The sequence below is a fragment of the Aptenodytes forsteri genome, unplaced genomic scaffold, assembly GCF_000699145.1.
Source record: "Aptenodytes forsteri isolate BGI_AS27 unplaced genomic scaffold, ASM69914v1 Scaffold92, whole genome shotgun sequence".
Lineage (NCBI taxonomy): Eukaryota > Metazoa > Chordata > Aves > Sphenisciformes > Spheniscidae > Aptenodytes > Aptenodytes forsteri.
The window spans coordinates 7,737,783-7,758,166 of NW_008794581.1; positions in this window are offsets into that span (position 1 = coordinate 7,737,783).

Sequence of the window (20,384 nt, forward strand, 5' to 3'; positions counted from 1 at the left end):
GAACACCACAATCAGGGGCACTTCCAGAAGGGTGTGCAAAAAGAAGCAAGGCAGCTAAAGCAGCAGCTGGTACTTAGGGGTTCATAATGGTCCCAGAGGTGCTGCTAGCAGAAGAGAGACACCCAGTTGTGAAGGGGAGATCAGGTCTTGTGTCATGTCCTATCCTGGCTGGTGCAGCTGCTTCTGGTACTGTACAACCCCTGAAGGTGGATGCTTCTGTGCAGGTCATGGTCTGCAGGGAATGCCTCGGGCCGGGGCCAGGAGTGATGGCAGCAGCCTCCCCTGTGACAGGCGAGTGCTGATAGTTATGGCAGTGCAAGTGAGGAACTGCCATAAGAGGTGAACAGGCTTCAGTGCATCCAGAGATGATCAGAGGTAATGAACATGAAGTCAACAGGAGGGATGCTGCAGAGACCATAGCCTAAGGCCTGCCAAGGACAAAAAGAAAGGCATGAGTAAGGCAAATCAGGGGCCCTCAAGAAGGATGCTCGAGATCTCCTTTTAATGATGAAGTACACATGAACAGCTAAGAAATTATGGATTTATCTTTCGAATATTTGCTTAGAATTACAGTTAGATAAGCTGGCTATCTACAAATATTGAGATTCATACTGTGTAGACTGTGGAGCATTAAAGGAATGGAAATAGCTACCAAGTTACCAACCACTCATAATTATTTGCTAACAGCAGTAGACAACTGGAGACAACTAGAGAAAAGCAAATATAGTATTTAAGAATCTAAAAGCTGTTCTTCAGTAATATAACTACAATTCCTGCAATAAATACTAAGAGAGAAGCACATTTTTATATGTGTTTGGGAACAATAGCATGGATTAGTAAAGATGAGGTCTCAGCTGATTGTTGATAGAATTGCAAAGTTAGTGCATGAAAGCAGTACAAAAAGTTATAAGCAAATCATCAGATACAACTAATGTACTTTGTTCCATCATAATTTGGCTGTAAAGCCTGTCTAAACTGCTCCCAGTAAATTGTTGCACTGCGAGAATGATCTAGTAATTATATAGAGCCAAAACAGCCTTGTGTGTCTTTCTTGCCAATTTCTTCTCAATTTAGTGAAAGAACTGTGTTTTAGTGAAAAGTTGGTACTCCCGGATAGCTCTGATCCCAGGCTCTGCTCTCTTGACAATATATATTCTGAAGTCCCAGTCTCTGGGATGAAATTGTAAGCCACATAGCCAGTTTTTACACACATTAAAAAGTGTCACAACAAAAGGTAGGAGGCAACCTCAGTGGAGGGTATCTGTAGTTTCTGCTTCCCTTCAGATGTTTATTTTCAGAATCTTCTCATCACTGATCCTTCCTGGGAAAAGTCTTTGGGCATCCTACTTCCCTGCAACTCAGTTGCATTGCAACTTCGCTCTCTTAGTCTCTCTACTTGCCAGAGTTTTGCAATGTATATATCCACATGAACAAACTAAAGGGGGCTAATAGTTGGCATCCACTTTAGCATGACATACCCAGCTAGAGGAGGATTTCTATATATGGATGTGATCTATGCCATACCTTTCAACCTGAGCCTGAAGAATGGGTCTGCTTTATTTATTAATACAGACATAGCTGGGTAGGTGTAACATGAGTCATTTACAAAATTAACACACCTTGATGTTATATATTTTGAGGGATGCAGCACAGATATCTGTGTGTGACCCTCAGTCATCTGGTACGTTACTCCTTGCTGTATCATTCTGCTGACTCTGAACTCGCAGGTGTTTTCTTGAAACATAGGAATAAGAGAATGGAGTAACAGAAGTACGTGAGAGATAGTTCTATAAAAGTTTGAGGGAGGATCTTTAGGAAGTGTTGTACCTGCTGAACTAATAACTAGACAAACTGTGTGGTAGTAATACTACCAATAGCTAAAAATTTCCTTAGTGCACCACTGCACAAATGGGAGAATGCATATAATGCATATCATAATCTAATTAATTGAAAATATTAATCCAGGAAGCAGTGACCTGATCTAGCGACTTCCTCAGTTTCCTACAGGTCCTACAGCTTCCCATCTCCTGTTTCTCAGAACAAAGTTTTAACAATTGTATTCTGATTTTAAGATAGACTGGAATGATGTTGAAGTTCCTCCAGCCTTCCTTCTGAAACTCAGAAAAGGGTGCAAAATTGAAGAGCCGGAAAAAGCACACAGTCCCTGTCAGATAGGAGAGGAAAAACAGAGTATTCAAAGGATCATACCCAAACCATGAAAGTTGTACAAAGTGTTTTATAGTGTATCAAACTATACCAACCTTTGCAAAGCTTAATAGTGAAAGAGGTTATTTACCTTATACTCATTTTTATACTCTTCCTTCACAATCATGATACATTTTAAGTGCACATAATTAATTTCATTCAAATTATTGCCCAAAACAATGAAAACAATGTATCAATAAAAGAAATGTGTCAATTAGTTACAAAAAGAAATATGTAAATTCTTTATTATCTTGAGTGAGAACAAAATAACATGCTTGAAAGAAAAGAAAGAAACCTCAGTTCAATAGATCCGATGTTCAAAAAAAGGAAAAAAACAAATATATTGAGAAATAATTTTAAGAGCTGGAGAATATCAAAAGGGAAAAAAACAAGAAAGAAGTGTAGTTAGAAGCTTCAAAAAAAGTATCATAATTATAAATATCATAATTATAAATTGTAATTTAGAGTATAATATAACAGTTCTGAAAGACTGAAGGAGAACAAAAACGAGAATAAAAGGAGCAGGATGGTGGGAAAGAGTCAGTGATCACATTAAATGCCACAGTGAGAATTTCAAAATGATAGCACAGATGAATCAGAAGTCTGAAGTGAACAAAAGGAAGGCGAGAGATGTCAATGAAAGCAAGGCTAAAATTACATTGCCTGTAAGGTTTTGGACATACTGATACTGCTTAAGGGAACAGCTTAGACTGCCTTATTCAAAAGCCAAGACTGATAATACCTAATGCATTCAATGCTTATATTAAAAACCACAGTAAATATCCTGTATGTTGTGCAAGAAAAGTATGTGAAATACCATTTTATACACTTCTGTATTTCTTCAGAAAACCAAAGATAGTTTGTGGTGAAAGCAATTTGTACAACCATGGATTTTCAAGTCAGAAAAAAGTGTTAGATTATATGCTCATACCACTTGTGAAACTCAAGCTGCAAAATGGCCTATCTTCAGCCCTGTGTTTAGTCTGATAACTCATAAGGTCATCACATAGCCTGGTAGGGTTGAATTTGCAGACTACTGGAATATTGCAACAGTCAATAGTTTAAATAATTATTTAGTACTTATCTAATTAGACATGTTATTGCCTGGAGAGCCTTAAATAAAAGTATTTACCAGTTAGACTGAAAACTGTTACATCATCTCCTGTACAAAACCTTTTGAGAGAAATAAATGGAGAACTATGCCTTAACTCAGCCTGCCTTATAGACATCTGATTTATTAGAAAACATGCTAGTACAGACTATCCCTGGGTTTAGTTATTACTGGTCATGCAGAGATCAATTCACCTCACCAGGAGCACATTTCAGACAGAAGAAAAATGGTAGATTGACAAAAAGTTTTTTTGCAAATACAATGAAATCTTCAGGGCGTAATGCATAAGTAATGCAATGAATCTATACTGACTTGGAGGATTTTACATAATTCTAGGCGGTTCAAGATCAATAATATGGAGATACTTTTAAATTCTAAGTAGGGATTGAATTGAATGGAATCCAAAGCAAAGATATCTCACTTAGACTGTTCAGTTAAAGCCTTCAAAGTTGAACTTTTGTCTAAACTGAGCTCTTATTTTTCTTCCTGGCTGAAAGCATTGTGAAAAGCACCTAAAAGATCACATACTTTGCAGAAGCAGGTAGCTGATTAAAGTTAATTATCATAATCAAGAACAATTAATGCAACAAGTCAAAACAATAGGTAAGCAGTACTATTTTTTCCCCTGAATTAGCCATGTAATCAAAAGCTTTGTAAGCCATTCACAGAATATAGTAAGGATAAAAGCTGAATTTATGTAAGTTTAAAGAACATTCATTCTCTATGTAAAAAATGTGAGCCAAAGTTGGACTCCTAATATCAGGAAGCAATCAGGTTTGTTCAGCACTCAGGTGCTAAAGCTCTATTGCTGTTAAACTGTATGTGAAACATAAATATATGTATAATAGAAATCCTTAATGTCATTCAAAATACAAATGTGGCATTGAGTCTCATCTAGCAAGGTTTTTGACTGACAGCTCAAGCCAGAGTTACCAGTCTGAAACAAAAGAATAAGGAGAAGAAAGAAAATCTAGATTGATGGAGCAATCTTGCTCCTATTCAAGTCAATGAAACACTATCATTCAAGCATGATCAGGCTTCTTTTGTGCTATATACTAAATACATAGGACTTTCCATCTTTGTCCAAGGGGGCTTACCTGAGGACAAGGTGAAATTTAAAATTTCTCTTGATCATTAGACTTATGTCGATGATCAATATAGTCATTATGATTGTGTTTATATTATCAGTACAAGGGATTTTAGCATCAATTAACTGTCTAAAACCTGAGGATCCTTATTTTTTCCTGAAAATTTTCAAAATTGCAAAGTGAATTGCATTTTCTTGTATTTGACGTCTTTCACTGCTTATCTCACTGATATATTTATTGCTTACTACTACTCATTCTGAAATGGATAAAACCTATTTTTTTATTCAAATTTTTCCTGGGGTCTGTGTAAACAAACTTTTTCTAATTAAGCATGATTTTCTGGTTTCAGTAACAGCTTCATACTTGTTTCCCATAGAAAACTAGCTCTAAGCAGGTGCATATTCTTACAAAAACTTCTTATTTTATAAAGAAAAGATTGAATTAGCGGGCTACAAGTATGTATCTGGGGATGAAAAGAAATAAGAATGTAGGTAGGTTATAATTACCTGTATCTAAAACCAGGATATGAGGAAGTTTTCTCCCTTCAGCCTTTTAATATTAGACAAAATTCGCAGTTCATCCTCCCCTCTTAGAAACTTGTTAACAAACTTCCTGATAAACATTAAAACTCTCTTCAGTGTTTCTTACAATGTTTTCAGTTCTGCTTTGGGCATGCACAGAATGGTGCCAGTTTGTACCTCTCTTATTTAAACTAACCAGAACTAAAAATAGAAAACAATACATGCCCTGATTAATCTGACCCAGTCAATATGCTCAGAGTGCAATTAAAACCATTTTCTTCCTGGCTGAAAGCATTGTGAAAAGCACCTAAAAGATCACATACTTTGCAGAAGCAGGTAGCTGATTAAAGTTAATTATCATAATCAAGAACAATTAATGCAACAAGTCAAAACAATAGGTAAGCAGTACTATTTTTTCCCCTGAATTAGCCATGTAATCAAAAGCTTTGTAAGCCATTCACAGAATATAGTAAGGATAAAAGCTGAATTTATGTAAGTTTAAAGAACATTCATTCTCTATGTAAAAAATGTGAGCCAAAGTTGGACTCCTAATATCAGGAAGCAATCAGGTTTGTTCAGCACTCAGGTGCTAAAGCTCTATTGCTGTTAAACTGTATGTGAAACATAAATATATGTATAATAGAAATCCTTAATGTCATTCAAAATACAAATGTGGCATTGAGTCTCATCTAGCAAGGTTTTTGACTGACAGCTCAAGCCAGAGTTACCAGTCTGAAACAAAAGAATAAGGAGAAGAAAGAAAATCTAGATTGATGGAGCAATCTTGCTCCTATTCAAGTCAATGAAACACTATCATTCAAGCATGATCAGGCTCCTTTTGTGCTATATACTAAATACATAGGACTTTCCATCTTTGTCCAAGGGGGCTTACCTGAGGACAAGGTGAAATTTAAAATTTCTCTTGATCATTAGACTTATGTCGATGATCAATATAGTCATTATGATTGTGTTTATATTATCAGTACAAGGGATTTTAGCATCAATTAACTGTCTAAAACCTGAGGATCCTTATTTTTTCCTGAAAATTTTCAAAATTGCAAAGTGAATTGCATTTTCTTGTATTTGACGTCTTTCACTGCTTATCTCACTGATATATTTATTGCTTACTACTACTCATTCTGAAATGGATAAAACCTATTTTTTTATTCAAATTTTTCCTGGGGTCTGTGTAAACAAACTTTTTCTAATTAAGCATGATTTTCTGGTTTCAGTAACAGCTTCATACTTGTTTCCCATAGAAAACTAGCTCTAAGCAGGTGCATATTCTTACAAAAACTTCTTATTTTATAAAGAAAAGATTGAATTAGCGGGCTACAAGTATGTATCTGGGGATGAAAAGAAATAAGAATGTAGGTAGGTTATAATTACCTGTATCTAAAACCAGGATATGAGGAAGTTTTCTCCCTTCAGCCTTTTAATATTAGACAAAATTCGCAGTTCATCCTCCCCTCTTAGAAACTTGTTAACAAACTTCCTGATAAACATTAAAACTCTCTTCAGTGTTTCTTACAATGTTTTCAGTTCTGCTTTGGGCATGCACAGAATGGTGCCAGTTTGTACCTCTCTTATTTAAACTAACCAGAACTAAAAATAGAAAACAATACATGCCCTGATTAATCTGACCCAGTCAATATGCTCAGAGTGCAATTAAAACCATTTATTTTTAAGATGTGTTTGATGTGTTTCTGTTATTTTAACAGAAAGGTTCAACGGAGGTTTAGTTCAGGGTTAACCCCAACTTTACAGGCAATTTCTCAGTCTTATTCCTGCCACCTTGGCAGTCGTGATAACTTGCCATAACAAAGCAGAGCCTTTGCATAAACAGGGTTAGGAGTGGGGGGGCTGAATGCAGCAGGTAGCTCCAAACCTGCAAATAAAGCATTGGACTATGTCCGTTCTCCACTCTTAAAGGTTTTAGTCTTTAAAATAATGAAATAATCCTACAGGAAGTTGAATCTCTCCTTTTGACTGAGTATACTTGCAGTTCAGCTCTCCTTTTTTTTCCTCCTGCTATTTTTTTGCCACCTAATTGTTTCATAACCCTTTTTCAGCTGCATTGCAAATGCAACAGGAAGAGGTGAAGAGTTACAGTTGTGCCCTCCTACCCTACCCTGCATATAGGTGGAAGTCAAAAGAGGTTTGAGTCTAACTAGGCTGAGGAATTTGAATGTAAATAACCGCTCTGTGAGCAAATAAATGTATTAACAAGTAAGCTATTATGGCTGAGGTCGGATGGTAACTGTAATAGGGAAATGAAAGTGCATACCTGCATCACTAACTTAGATACCTAAGCTATTGAGAAGAATGTGTTTCAGGAACTCCCTTTGGTTGGTACTTTTCTAAGACAAAACCAGCTGCCTTTCCATGCTGACTTTATGAAATTACAATTTTTAACTGTCATTCTATTCTCATGAACTGCATAACAAGTGTGAAAGTCCAGCTTTGATATCTGTACTTTCATCATCAGGGCCAGGCACTGAGAATTGAGACAGTGGTGTGTATTTCTCTTCTTGGATGCCACATGCACTGCCTCCATGCACACAGCAGCTCTGCTCTATACTTACTTTAGAACAGCTACCTGTCTACTCAAGGAGGTATATGGATTCTTACATTAAGTGTAATGATGGTTGGGTTCATAAATGAGCAAAAAGCTGAATTTTTGCTGTCCAGCACCCTGAACTGCTGTCAGATTTTTCAAAGCTATATGACACTGAAAGTCTTCTAGCTGGACTTTCAGGAATGTTCAGCAAAGAAAGCGGTCCTTTACTTCAGATGCAGTGTGCAACATGGACTTCTCCCAAGACTTGGTTCCATGCATAAATATTGGGACCTCAAATATTACCCATTTAAAGGGAAAGTGGGTCATTATCTGCATGCACTGAAGTCAGGAAGAATTTGAGTTTCACTGCAATTTTGTCACTGAGGTGATGGTGACATCTTAAAAATAACAGACATTCCAGCACAAAAAGTGAAGTTCTCCTTCAAATCCAATTTGGAAACAGAGCTGTGGAGCTTCTGAGTAGCTGGAAAGAGGTCTTCAGACCTCTCTCTAATGATTTAATTAATTTTAAATGTATAAAATTTCATAAAATTAGATTAATAAAATTAAATTCATAACATTCATCAATTTAAATTAATAAAATGCATTTAGTATAAAAATCCAAATCATACTATTTGAAGTATATTTATTTTCATACTGTGAGATTGATTCTTAGGTGTTGTAAATTATTATACTGATTTACCCAGGATACCAGCTTAGACTCTGGCAAATATGTTTTGCTCTAAGTCCTTTAAAATCTAGACAAATCCTGTGAAGACTGGAGCACGAGGCAATGAGTGCTTCCCATGCACATATAGTAGTGCTAAGAATCTCCTTTCAGGTGGGATCCAGGCTTTCTTCTAAACCAGGCAACTCTTGCACTGTGTAAAAAATTGGAGTGTAAAAGCATTAAGACTCTGAAATTACAGCAGCTGACCTTATGATAGGCTCAATTTTCCCAAGATTTATTTTAAGTAAACTGGTTTGTTTATCTGTAAATTAATACTAGTCAGATTTAAGTAAGTCTTAATCTCCAGAATCTCCAGATTTTATATTTTCAGGCACCCTTAACTGAAAAAGACATTTCAAGAGATTTGTAAAACTTATCGTTTAGTTAAAATCTATTGTAAGCTAAAGGAACTTGAATACTTCAGGAATATTTCAAGTGATTAGGTTGTCGTTAGGAAAGTATTAATAATTATTGTTTATAACTGTTATAACTACAGTCAAAGACAGTTCAGCAGCTCAGGTCACTCTCAAGTAGTCCCAGAGGGATTCAGGGCAGCTCAGTCAGCCTGGCAGCCCCAGTAATTTGCCTGCTTTCACAGATGCTGCCTGGCCACGCACAAGTGAGGACATGCAGCACGCAGACTGGCTTTGCTGCAGCACCCTTGGCTGCACGCTCTGGCGTGGAATAATGCACAGGGCAGCTGTAGCTTTTTCTAAAGAAGCCTGTGCCAGTCACTGTCAGGCCTATGTCTCTATTTCATCATGGGAAAGCAGTGCCCTCAACAAAACAAAAAAACCACCCGCTCTCCATTTCTTTCTCACATTTGTTTCAGCTTAGAAGAAAGTTATGTTTGGAGCAGATGGAGGAAGATATTCAGTTCACTGAAGCACCAAATTCCCCTCTTGATTTTTTCCTTCCCAGTTGTGAAAGACACCCTGTACTGGACCTAAACAACTCACCCTGTTTCTAATCCCAGGGGCTACAGCAGACCTTTCAAATGGGTTGTTACTACTGATTCACATTGCTTACTCTCTCCTTGAAAATTTTGTCCTTTAACAATACCTGGTAAAAACCATATTCACTTTCTTATGGGAAGAAGATATAGGACCATAAGTTTTCTTTAAAATGTATGTTCAATACTTCTTTTATCAGCCCAGTCACTGTTGGTTTAATTCAAAAAAATAAAATAGAAATTAGAACACTACTAAAGCTCTTTGTACCTAAAGCATCATATAGTAAAAAATATTTTAGTTTTTAACTGGAAGGATACAGACATATTACCCTACCAGACTGCTTGTGTTCTCGCTTCTAGTGTGTAAACACAGGACTGGAAAGCCTTTCTGGGTCACTGAGTCCAGTTGCCTCTCATAACAGACATTGTTTCTTAACAGTTGTTATCTAGCATAATCTAGCATAAATGTGTTCTTTTTCTATTGTTTAAACCTTTTAACATTGAAGAGTTCATTTTAAAAATGTGTTCTTTTTCTATTGTTTAAACCTTTTAACAATGAAGAGTTCACATATTTTCTTCAGCCTTCATTTGGCTTGTTAGAAGAAAATATGCTTGAATTAGTTTGAAAGAAATTATAATTTCCTCTGAGTAGTAAATTCCTGCATGGTTTTTTTGTCCTTGGTTGCAAGGAGTAAAGAAAATACTCATTTATCCTCTTTTGATAGAAGTCCAAATCCTTCTAATCATCTTAATAGCCCAGACATCCTATGAGCAATCAAAATCTCCAGCTCTATAACTCTCTCACTTCTTTGCAGCTGATGTTATCCTTGCATATAACAGGAATTTGTTACTAATCCCAAAATCAATGAACTTCCATTTTGCAGTATTTCATCCCAATTAGTCCCTCAAGATCACTCGGTTATTCTCAGATGATATCTACATACACCTTTTGTTTTGATAACTCAGTTTTACTCATCGGTAAGTTTTACTCATGCTCCTTTTTAGAACGTTCTTTTTTTTTTCTTTTTTTTTCTTTTTTTTTATGTCATTAACAGAAATAAACATATCACTACCAAGATTTATCCTTGAACTCCCCAAATAACCTCCACAGAACCCAATAGTTCCTCTTCAGTAAGCTTTTGTTGTCCTCTACAGTTCTTTATCCACCTTACAATTCTTGTCTTAATCCCTGCATTCTCTAGCTGAAGTAGTAATTTCCTGTGGCACCATAGCAAATACTTTAGTAAATCTAGTTTATATTCCCTTGGTGTAGAAAAAAATCATTATCAAATAGGGATATCAGATTAGTCCAGCATGATCTGCCTTTAGCAAACCTGTGTTGCATTTTCTACTATTTTATCTCAATGTCTTTTTATCCAACTCTAAAAGCTAAAGCCTAGCACAGTATTGAGATCAGACTAATCTCCTCTCACCCTTTTCTTCCACCCCTGCTCCTTTATACCAAGTTTTACATTTCCTATCCCGTAATCTTATGGCGCTACCACTGACTTGATAGATTTCTTTAAAATACTTACCCCCTCCACATTCAGATCTCAGAGCTCAGGGTAGCTGATGACTTTACTGATGAGTTCCCTCGATTTAATTGCTTACTCTCTCCTTGAAAATTTTGTCCTTTAACAATACCTGGTAAAAACCATATTCACTTTCTTATGGGAAGAAGATATAGGACCATAAGTTTTCTTTAAAATGTATGTTCAATACTTCTTTTATCAGCCCAGTCACTGTTGGTTTAATTCAAAAAAATAAAATAGAAATTAGAACACTACTAAAGCTCTTTGTACCTAAAGCATCATATAGTAAAAAATATTTTAGTTTTTAACTGGTTGGATACAGACATATTACCCTACCAGACTGCTTGTGTTCTCGCTTCTAGTGTGTAAACACAGGACTGGAAAGCCTTTCTGGGTCACTGAGTCCAGTTGCCTCTCATAACAGACATTGTTTCTTAACAGTTGTTATCTAGCATAATCTAGCATAAATGTGTTCTTTTTCTATTGTTTAAACCTTTTAACAATGAAGAGTTCACATATTTTCTTCAGCCTTCATTTGGCTTGTTAGAAGAAAATATGCTTGAATTAGTTTGAAAGAAATTATAATTTCCTCTGAGTAGTAAATTCCTGCATGGTTTTTTTGTCCTTGGTTGCAAGGAGTAAAGAAAATACTCATTTATCCTCTTTTGATAGAAGTCCAAATCCTTCTAATCATCTTAATAGCCCAGACATCCTATGAGCAATCAAAATCTCCAGCTCTATAACTCTCTCACTTCTTTGCAGCTGATGTTATCCTTGCATATAACAGGAATTTGTTACTAATCCCAAAATCAATGAACTTCCATTTTGCAGTATTTCATCCCAATTAGTCCCTCAAGATCACTCGGTTATTCTCAGATGATATCTACATACACCTTTTGTTTTGATAACTCAGTTTTACTCATCGGTAAGTTTTACTCATGCTCCTTTTTAGAACGTTCTTTTTTTTTTTCTTTTTTTTTCTTTTTTTTTATGTCATTAACAGAAATAAACATATCACTACCAAGATTTATCCTTGAACTCCCCAAATAACCTCCACAGAACCCAATAGTTCCTCTTCAGTAAGCTTTTGTTGTCCTCTACAGTTCTTTATCCACCTTACAATTCTTGTCTTAATCCCTGCATTCTCTAGCTGAAGTAGTAATTTCCTGTGGCACCATAGCAAATACTTTAGTAAATCTAGTTTATATTCCCTTGGTGTAGAAAAAAATCATTATCAAATAGGGATATCAGATTAGTCCAGCATGATCTGCCTTTAGCAAACCTGTGTTGCATTTTCTACTATTTTATCTCAATGTCTTTTTATCCAACTCTAAAAGCTAAAGCCTAGCACAGTATTGAGATCAGACTAATCTCCTCTCACCCTTTTCTTCCACCCCTGCTCCTTTATACCAAGTTTTACATTTCCTATCCCGTAATCTTATGGCGCTACCACTGACTTGATAGATTTCTTTAAAATACTTACCCCCTCCACATTCAGATCTCAGAGCTCAGGGTAGCTGATGACTTTACTAATGAGTTCCCTCGATTTATTAAGGTTTGCCCTTTTGAAACCCAAGCTCTCATTACAAACCTACTATAATTTAATTTAAACTGAATCAGTTCACAATCACTCAGTCAGACATTATTTGTACTTTCAGCCCTTTTTATAGAAACTTTCTTTAGACCTGTTTTCATATAAAGTAGCATCACCTTTTGCTGGTTCAAGGTTTAATGGATAAAGAATGTAATAACAATTAAACCCAGAAAGTCTTGACCCCATCGCTGTCATGAGGATGTTACCTGCTCAAACCCACAGAGACTTTAAAACAGGAATTGAAAATGACTGGCACAACGCTGGGGCTGTCCATCTCAGGGCCAAAAGAGTCCTTTCAGGGTGGAAGAACTGTGATGTGGAAGGGTTTTGGAATAAACAGACTATCAATGAAGGTTTTTTCTTGAGATATAACAGAAAGAGAGAAAACGCACTTGAGTCTGGAAGAGAAACAGAAAGGACAAGGGCAACTTTGAGACAATTATTTTATCCAGATTTTTCTCATGTGTTCTATGACCAGGCAGAGATATTACACTAATTGCTCCTAACTGTCTCCTTTCAGTCTTCTGTTTAAAACTGCTCAGTCATAACAGTTCTGAACTGACTTTACCAAATACAAAGCTGTTTCTCCAGAATGCTCCTCCAGACTCCTGCTTGGGACTTGCTGATCCAGAAGCAGAGTTTTGAATTTAATATCCCATAATGGATTTTACTTCCTTGGATTTTTCCAGTCAACTTTTCAATCCATGTACACTGATAACACCTGCAGTCTTCTGTTGCAAGGTGTTTTACAGCTCAACTATGTTGCATAAAGAAACATTTCCTTTCTTTGAACACACACTGTCATAGTTGCATTTGATACCTGTATTTGATACCTGCTAGTTCTTGCCTGGGGAGATAGTGAACAGCCTCATTGTTACCGTCTTCCCAGTGTCACTCATAATTTTTTAGACTATCTTATCTCTCTGTGGTTTTCCCTTTTCTAGCAGAAGATATCTCATCTTAGCTATTTTCTGCTACAGAAATTATTCCGTGTTCTTGAGTTTTAGTAAATATGTACTGCATTTAAAGAAGCATGTGTGAAATTTTAAAAGGAAGAGAAATAAAAAATACCTTCTACTAGAGCCATGAAACATTACAGCCAATCTTTGTTCTTTTCTCAGTGAGCAAAGGGATGTTTGAAGAACCCAATTATGATTAGTGGGTTTTGTTACATCATGTGCCTTTATAACTGTTATCTAGGTCAGTTTGAAAATCTAGTTCAAAAGCCATGACAGATCATCTGTGTTTCTGAAAGATGTAAACAGAGATGGCTTGCAGGTGCGGTGCCTCTTTGCAAACAAACAGAATTGCAGTAGCAGTTAAAGACGACCAGTCCGTCCTCAGTGTCCACCTAAGATTAGAGCTGTTCCGGTTCACCAAAGCTAGCATAATCAAACCATTTTTTACCAGGCTCATCTTTTTTTGGCCTAAGATTTGTACCTCAGCAGCACACAATAATCACCAATGACATCAGGGAACTTAATACACTGCCATTAACACCCGAACTGTTTGCCTACCTGCGTCCTTTAGAAATGTTGTAGTATTTTCATCCCAAACTACTCCTTTTCCTTTGATGAAAACAATTCTACAAGAGTGAAAAGACTCAGGAGAGTATGGAGCAAGAGTACCCAGGAGAAGGCTTGTGTAGCATTATATGAAAAATTCTCAGCACAAGCTTTTTACTGAGCTGAAACTAAAGCAAATGAAGAGGCAAATGTCCCCAAGCATCTTATTTCATGCAACTGTGACATCAGCTCCTAAGTGTTGTACACATGCAGAATCCTGAATTTAAATCAAAAACATTTACAAGACAATTTGCCTAGCCCCAGCTTTGTGGCTATAGGTTAGAATTTGATCTCACTTTATACCAAGTGTATAAAATTTAACACATACATTTGAATAACAATATTAACACATGAAAAGGAAATAGAAGTACACTTTATTGGCAATGAACAGGTGATCTGTGTTTGGGAGGTTACGCTGTTCTTCAGTAGTGTCATGCATAAGAAAGAGAAGGTGGCATATGAAGGACTTTGTTCACAGTAGCAGGGCAATTCCTAGACTGATGGAATGGAGCTAATTTTGAGTGCTGAATTTAGCAGGAATGATTTGTTACCTTTCAGTATAAAATATTCATTTGTTAACTATGAGCAATAATTAGCTCAAAGTACAATTAGTACAATAACTTCCAGTAATTTTGGTCAGTTAAGCCCACATTTTGCTCATAATATTTAATAAAATATTAAAAAGTGTGACTACTTTTATATCATCATCTTTAAAAACCACACTAAGTTATTTTAATCAATATACTTGTTTTAAGTAAAAGCCATTTAATCTTCTGACTTATACATTAACCTTCCATTAAGTATTAGTGAAGAAGTTAAATGCACCTTAGTCAATAATGCTAATGCAGGAACTGTTGTATTACCTATGGAGAAATGCGTATTCATATTATGTTAAAGTGGTTATCCTTAACGATTAGCTATTATATGTCAGGAAACTGATCATAAATTTGAAATATTCTGTAGGAAAATGAATTATAATGTTGAAACTGAGTTCTCTGTACTGTAATAATTCTGAAATGAGGTCATCTACTTCTCCTGGTCAGTGCTTTTTAAGGCAATGATATTGAAGTGATGAAGATACCCTTGATGATACTTTAACCTACCTTGTGGTTTCACTTCTTGGTGGGTAATAAATGAGGCTGGTAATTGAACTATACTAAACCGAAATATATGAATCTACCCTGCAGGTATATGGTGAAGTTGTTTTAGCATAAATTCTCATAGCTCTGTTTCTACCTAGAAATGCCTAAATCATAGAATCATAGAAAAGTTTGGGTTGGAAGGGACCTCTAAAGGTCATCTAGTCCAGCCCCCCTGCCGTGGGCAGGGACATCTTCAACCAGGTCAGGTTGCTCAGAGCCCTGTCCAACCTGACCTGGAATGTTTCCAGGGATGGGGCATCCACCACCTCTCTGGGCAACCTGGGCCAGTGTTTCACCACCCTCAACGTAAAAAATTTCTTCCTTCTATCTAGTCTGAAATGTACCACTAAAATGAGGAAAATGCTACAGTTATGCCAAAAGATTTCTCTGAGTTTTAGCCTAAAATACAGCATCAAACTATCTGTTTATAGAGATTGTTCTGTATGACTTTTTCTAGCTTTTTTTTCTCCTAGAACGGACTTTCTTCTAAACCAATTTGTCCTCCAAGATACATTTTTACACTATTCTAACAAGCTGCTTCCACAGTGGGATACTCGGTTTCCCCTTGCTTTTGCCTGCGCACTCCTGCTGTTTTCCTTCTGTCAGGTCTGGTATCTGTGTGGATATTAGGTGAGTTGATTCAGCTGACTGATGCAACACAAAACCTTTTTTTTAAGAAAGAATAGTTTTCTGTTGGATCAGCCATCAAAATCCATTTGTCCTTTAGTTACATGACAGCTAAGACCAACATGAGGGGAGAGAACCTGTGGATGGGGAAGTAAACTGAGACCATAACTTTTTTTAGTAGTTAGTTGTTAGGTTAGCTTTACTGTGATCCAAAATGGTACCTACATAATACATAGTGCAGGTAATCATGAAAGAGACAGCAAAAATTTGCTAAGGTACCCAGTCAAGTGATCTACAAAAATGTGTTGTAATACAGACTGTAACTTTCAAAAGAAAAGGAGGAAAAAAAAAGAAAAGAAAAGAAAAGTGTATGGTGTACAGTACATTTGCAAATAAAAATAATTTTGCCTGTCTTTTGAGGATGGGCATGAGCAGTCTTCAGGATATCAAATTTTTTAAATTGTTGATTTTTTTCCCCCATGTTATAGTGCTGCTTTTTCTGATTCTTTTCTGATCTTTGTTTCAGCACTGTAAATGATTATTCCACTCACATTCACCTCTGCTTGTCCTTGTTGTATCATTTGAGTGCCTTCTGCTGACTTTACAAAATTGTGTCCCCAAATCCTTAAAGGTACATCTGGTGTCCTAAGGATGAAGTACATTTGAAAAAAGCCAAGATCTCAAAGGTAGAATTTAATTGGTTGTTATATAGTTAAATTACAAACACAGATTGGCACTTATATAGCAATTTGATAATATAATAATTCATATAACAACACTGAGATGATTCACTTCTGAATTCTAAATAAAACATCTTTTTTACATATTTCTGAATTTTGGGGGCTTTCTTTTTTCTATCCCACAGCCCAGTCCCATTTTTTTCTCAGTACGTTCATATCTATACTTTTAACTAGAAAGAGATTTAAGTGATGATATGGGACACTCATGCAATGGATTAAAGATCCAAAGTACCTTCAAGCTCCTTCCAAAATACCAAGATTTTCACTCAGTAATCAGTAAAATAAAAAGCTGGACAACTATTTCCATATCTTCCTTCCCAAATGCCTAGTATTTCCTTTTGTCTGAGAGCTTATACTTCAAAAGTCTGGAATGGGCAATGTTGGATGATGTGCTCAAAGACATGCTTACTATCTATGGCCACTAGACAACAGCAGCTGTACGCTGCTTGAAAATGCCATTACTTTCTTATAAAACATAAAACTTGCTTCTGAAAGGACCTGGCTAGACATTTCATTAGTGAGACAATACTATGAAATACTCTATCATATTATAATTGTATTCTCTCTTCCATATGGGAATAGTTAGACACAAACCACTGAAATTGTTCTGTTACTAACAACAGTTGAAAAAGAGAAGCATTGGATTCTCCATATCTTCACAGCTAGTTGAAATTTATTACTTTGAAATAAGTAGATTGTTTTAAAAGGCAGTTAATGTGAAATAACTTACTAGCATTACACAATCTTAAATTGTGGTTCTAAAAAAGCCATAATTTCTTTTTTTATGTGTAAACCCCATTTTATCTTGGAGGACTACAAGACAAAGCACATTTGTTTGCAAAAAGTAAAAAAAAAAAAATCCCAAATCCCAAAATTTCCTATACTTAAAAAGTAACATGAACTGACACTATGACACTGTGATAAAGCGTCCACTTTTCTGTAATACTGAGATTTCTTTACTAACTCTGTATTCACTTTAAGTTATCAGTTTTGACGCCAAAGATGTAGCATTTGAATACCTATGGCAAATACCATCTTCACCCCATTATCTGCTTCTTGTTGATTCACTTTATCCCAGTTTGATCCCTTTGTTACAGTTCTTACGCTTCTTCAAATGTTTCTTTTGGTGCATTTCCTTCGACAGGTAAGAACATTCAGACTCAGGATTAATGACAAACAAACCATTATCTACTCCAGCTCTCCTCTTGCCCAGTTTCTAGCTTTTGATTTATAATCCTTTCTCCTGACTCCTAGTCTAATGAAGTTTCTAACTTTTAATCTTCTAGTAATCCATATTTAAATTAAATACCCTAATTAGGAGGTCTCAGACTTAGGGCACCCATTCCATCTTCTCCCTTCATAGTCCTTTTATGAGTCCCAGTTTAATTCCTTCAGTTTTTGTTTCCACTCTTTATGCATCTCACCTATAAAAATCTTCCGCATCTTCTTGTTCGGGAACTCTTTCTCCCACAGATGTTTCTTCAGAGTCTGCCGCCCTCTTTTCCACTCTCATGATATGTGATGATGATTGATGCATCAGTGAATGATACCACTGTATCTGCCTTTTCCCTTCCTTTTAGATTGCTCATTTTCCCCATCATGAGGTCTCCCACTGCTGGCTTATATTGGTTTTATTTCATACAGAAACACATCCATCTCCTGTAATAGTGGGCAACTTGTTGATAACAGTTTTGGTCAGCAGAGTCTACAGAATAGACATCTGTCTCTCCTACCACCACCACATGTTGCAAAGCATTTCCTTGCAACCAGTAATAAATGTGTTATTATAAAAAACAAAAGCCACCATTCATAATGTATGACAGGAAAAGATCAGAACATTCAAGGGAACAGATAATGTCTCATATCCCTTCAATAGTAGGAAAATTTCTACATTAAATGCCTGTGGGATCCTGTGTTGTACAGCACGAGGCACAAAACACAGCCAAGTGAACAATACAGTCTTATTCTATGACTCTGAACTAGGGAGAACTCAGTCCTGGGGATTTGATTTAATCCTGAACCTATAACTAAAACATATCAGATTGGAAGATTTTCTCTATCAGCATCCACTTCCCATTAACTGTGTTCCATGATGCTCCCAAATTCCCCATCTTTACCAGTAATCTTTCTTCTCTTACTCTTCCCAATACTCAAGACCCTAGCTGAAAACACATCTTCAGCTTCTCTCCCTTCTTCACCCCACTCATCCGTCATTAAATATTACTATTTCTTTTTCATATTTTTAAGGTATACTTTGTTTTGCTGTCCCTACAATCAAGTCTTCTATCTGGGCTCTCAGCCATATCTTAAAAAAATCAAACATACTTCGCTTTGGCCTTTTCAGGGAAAACTTTTGAGTTCTTCAAGCCTTGAAAATAACTGTAGTATATTCTTGGTCTATTAGTTGAATTATTTTAATTAGAACCTCTCTCCTCTCTTCTAAAACATATAAAATTTAAGAATATTTTATTCCTACATTTAAATAGTAACTTGATTAGTAATGTGCCTTCCACTTGCTTGAAATTGATCTTACCTTTTGATTTATCAGTTATTCCAGCCTCAAAACTTCACTTGTTGCTTGCCTATCTTTTTCTCCACATCACTTTTTAACTACTAAGTACCTTGTCTGCATGATCTTTATAATCCTTTCTTCAGTCCAGTAGCTGGGTAACAACTGCTTCAGAAACAGTGCCTACAAGAAATAGATTTAATATTAAAGCAGTTATAGCTGTGATGATCTTACCATTAAAAAAAACCTACGCAAATAAAGACATGACCTTTTCCTATAACTACATCAGCTAATGTAGTTGAGAGTCAAGGCCAAGTTTTCAAGAACATGAGGACGTGTGTCCCTGAAAGCTCATCTGCTTATTGTTTTTCTCTATTCTAAGTTTAAACTGAACACTTGTGTTCTGTCAGATAACTCCTACTAAACATTTTTAAAGTGTGAATGTGATTGCCATGGTCTGGTCCATCTATGAGTTTACTTACTGCAAAGCAACGTACCCCAGAAAACTACTACAGACTGTTTTTAAAAGTGACCTTGACAAAGTGCTACAATAACAGGATTTTGTAAATTTGCTGGAAACTTCTCTTTTTTTTTTTTTTGGGGGGGGGCGGGGAAGAGAAAGGAGCATGGGGAGGTAGGAGGTGCTGCTTAGTTTAAATCGGTGTTTACAATATATTAAATTTCATTGAAATTTAAATCAGAAAATACTTTTTTGGGGAAAAATCATGTAAGATATTTATTTTTTCATTCCACTCTGATGAGACAATTTTCATGCCATTCAGAATTGTGCAGCTGTTTGTGTTGGAAACCTGTCATAAGTTTATACCAACGTGCCTTGAAATGGATGAACCCAAACTCTGTCTTGATATGGAATCACTTAAAATAGATTTAACTTCATACCTTTTAGAGGTTAAACCTTTCTAGATGACAGGCAGCAATCAAGTTTTGTCAATTAATTTCCTCTTGCATTTCCACAAGAAAAGACTAAAAATACCTCCCAATGTAAACTTACTGGTGTGCAAATACTTTCAATACTTGCTTGTGCCAGTCCTGTATTTATAAGAGGTAGGGAAGGAGCAGAGATAAGGGAGTGAAGACCAACATAAGCAGTTGATTAAACCACTCACAAATACCTTCTCTCAGAGCATCTCCAAGTGCCAAGTTTCCCATGACCACTTTTTTTGGCTCTGAATTTGGTGGCTGTCTAACCTGGAGAGATGGGCAATCAGAAAATAGCTAACTGATCTGAAAAAAAAAATCAGATGCTTGAGTCCTTTAAAAGGCTGGGAAAGCTGTGGGGATTTGGTAGAGTAATTTGCCTGCACAATTTTGGTTCCTAAGCCTTACTGTCAAAATCCTGAACATTCATCTTTAGCGTAATTCATTTCGCTTTTTATATTTTCGGCATTACTTCATTGACACGCTTTGCATGAGTTCTAGTGACATTTAGAATCACAGAATCATAGAATTGTTTAGGTTGGAAAAGACCTTTAAGATCATCAAGTCCA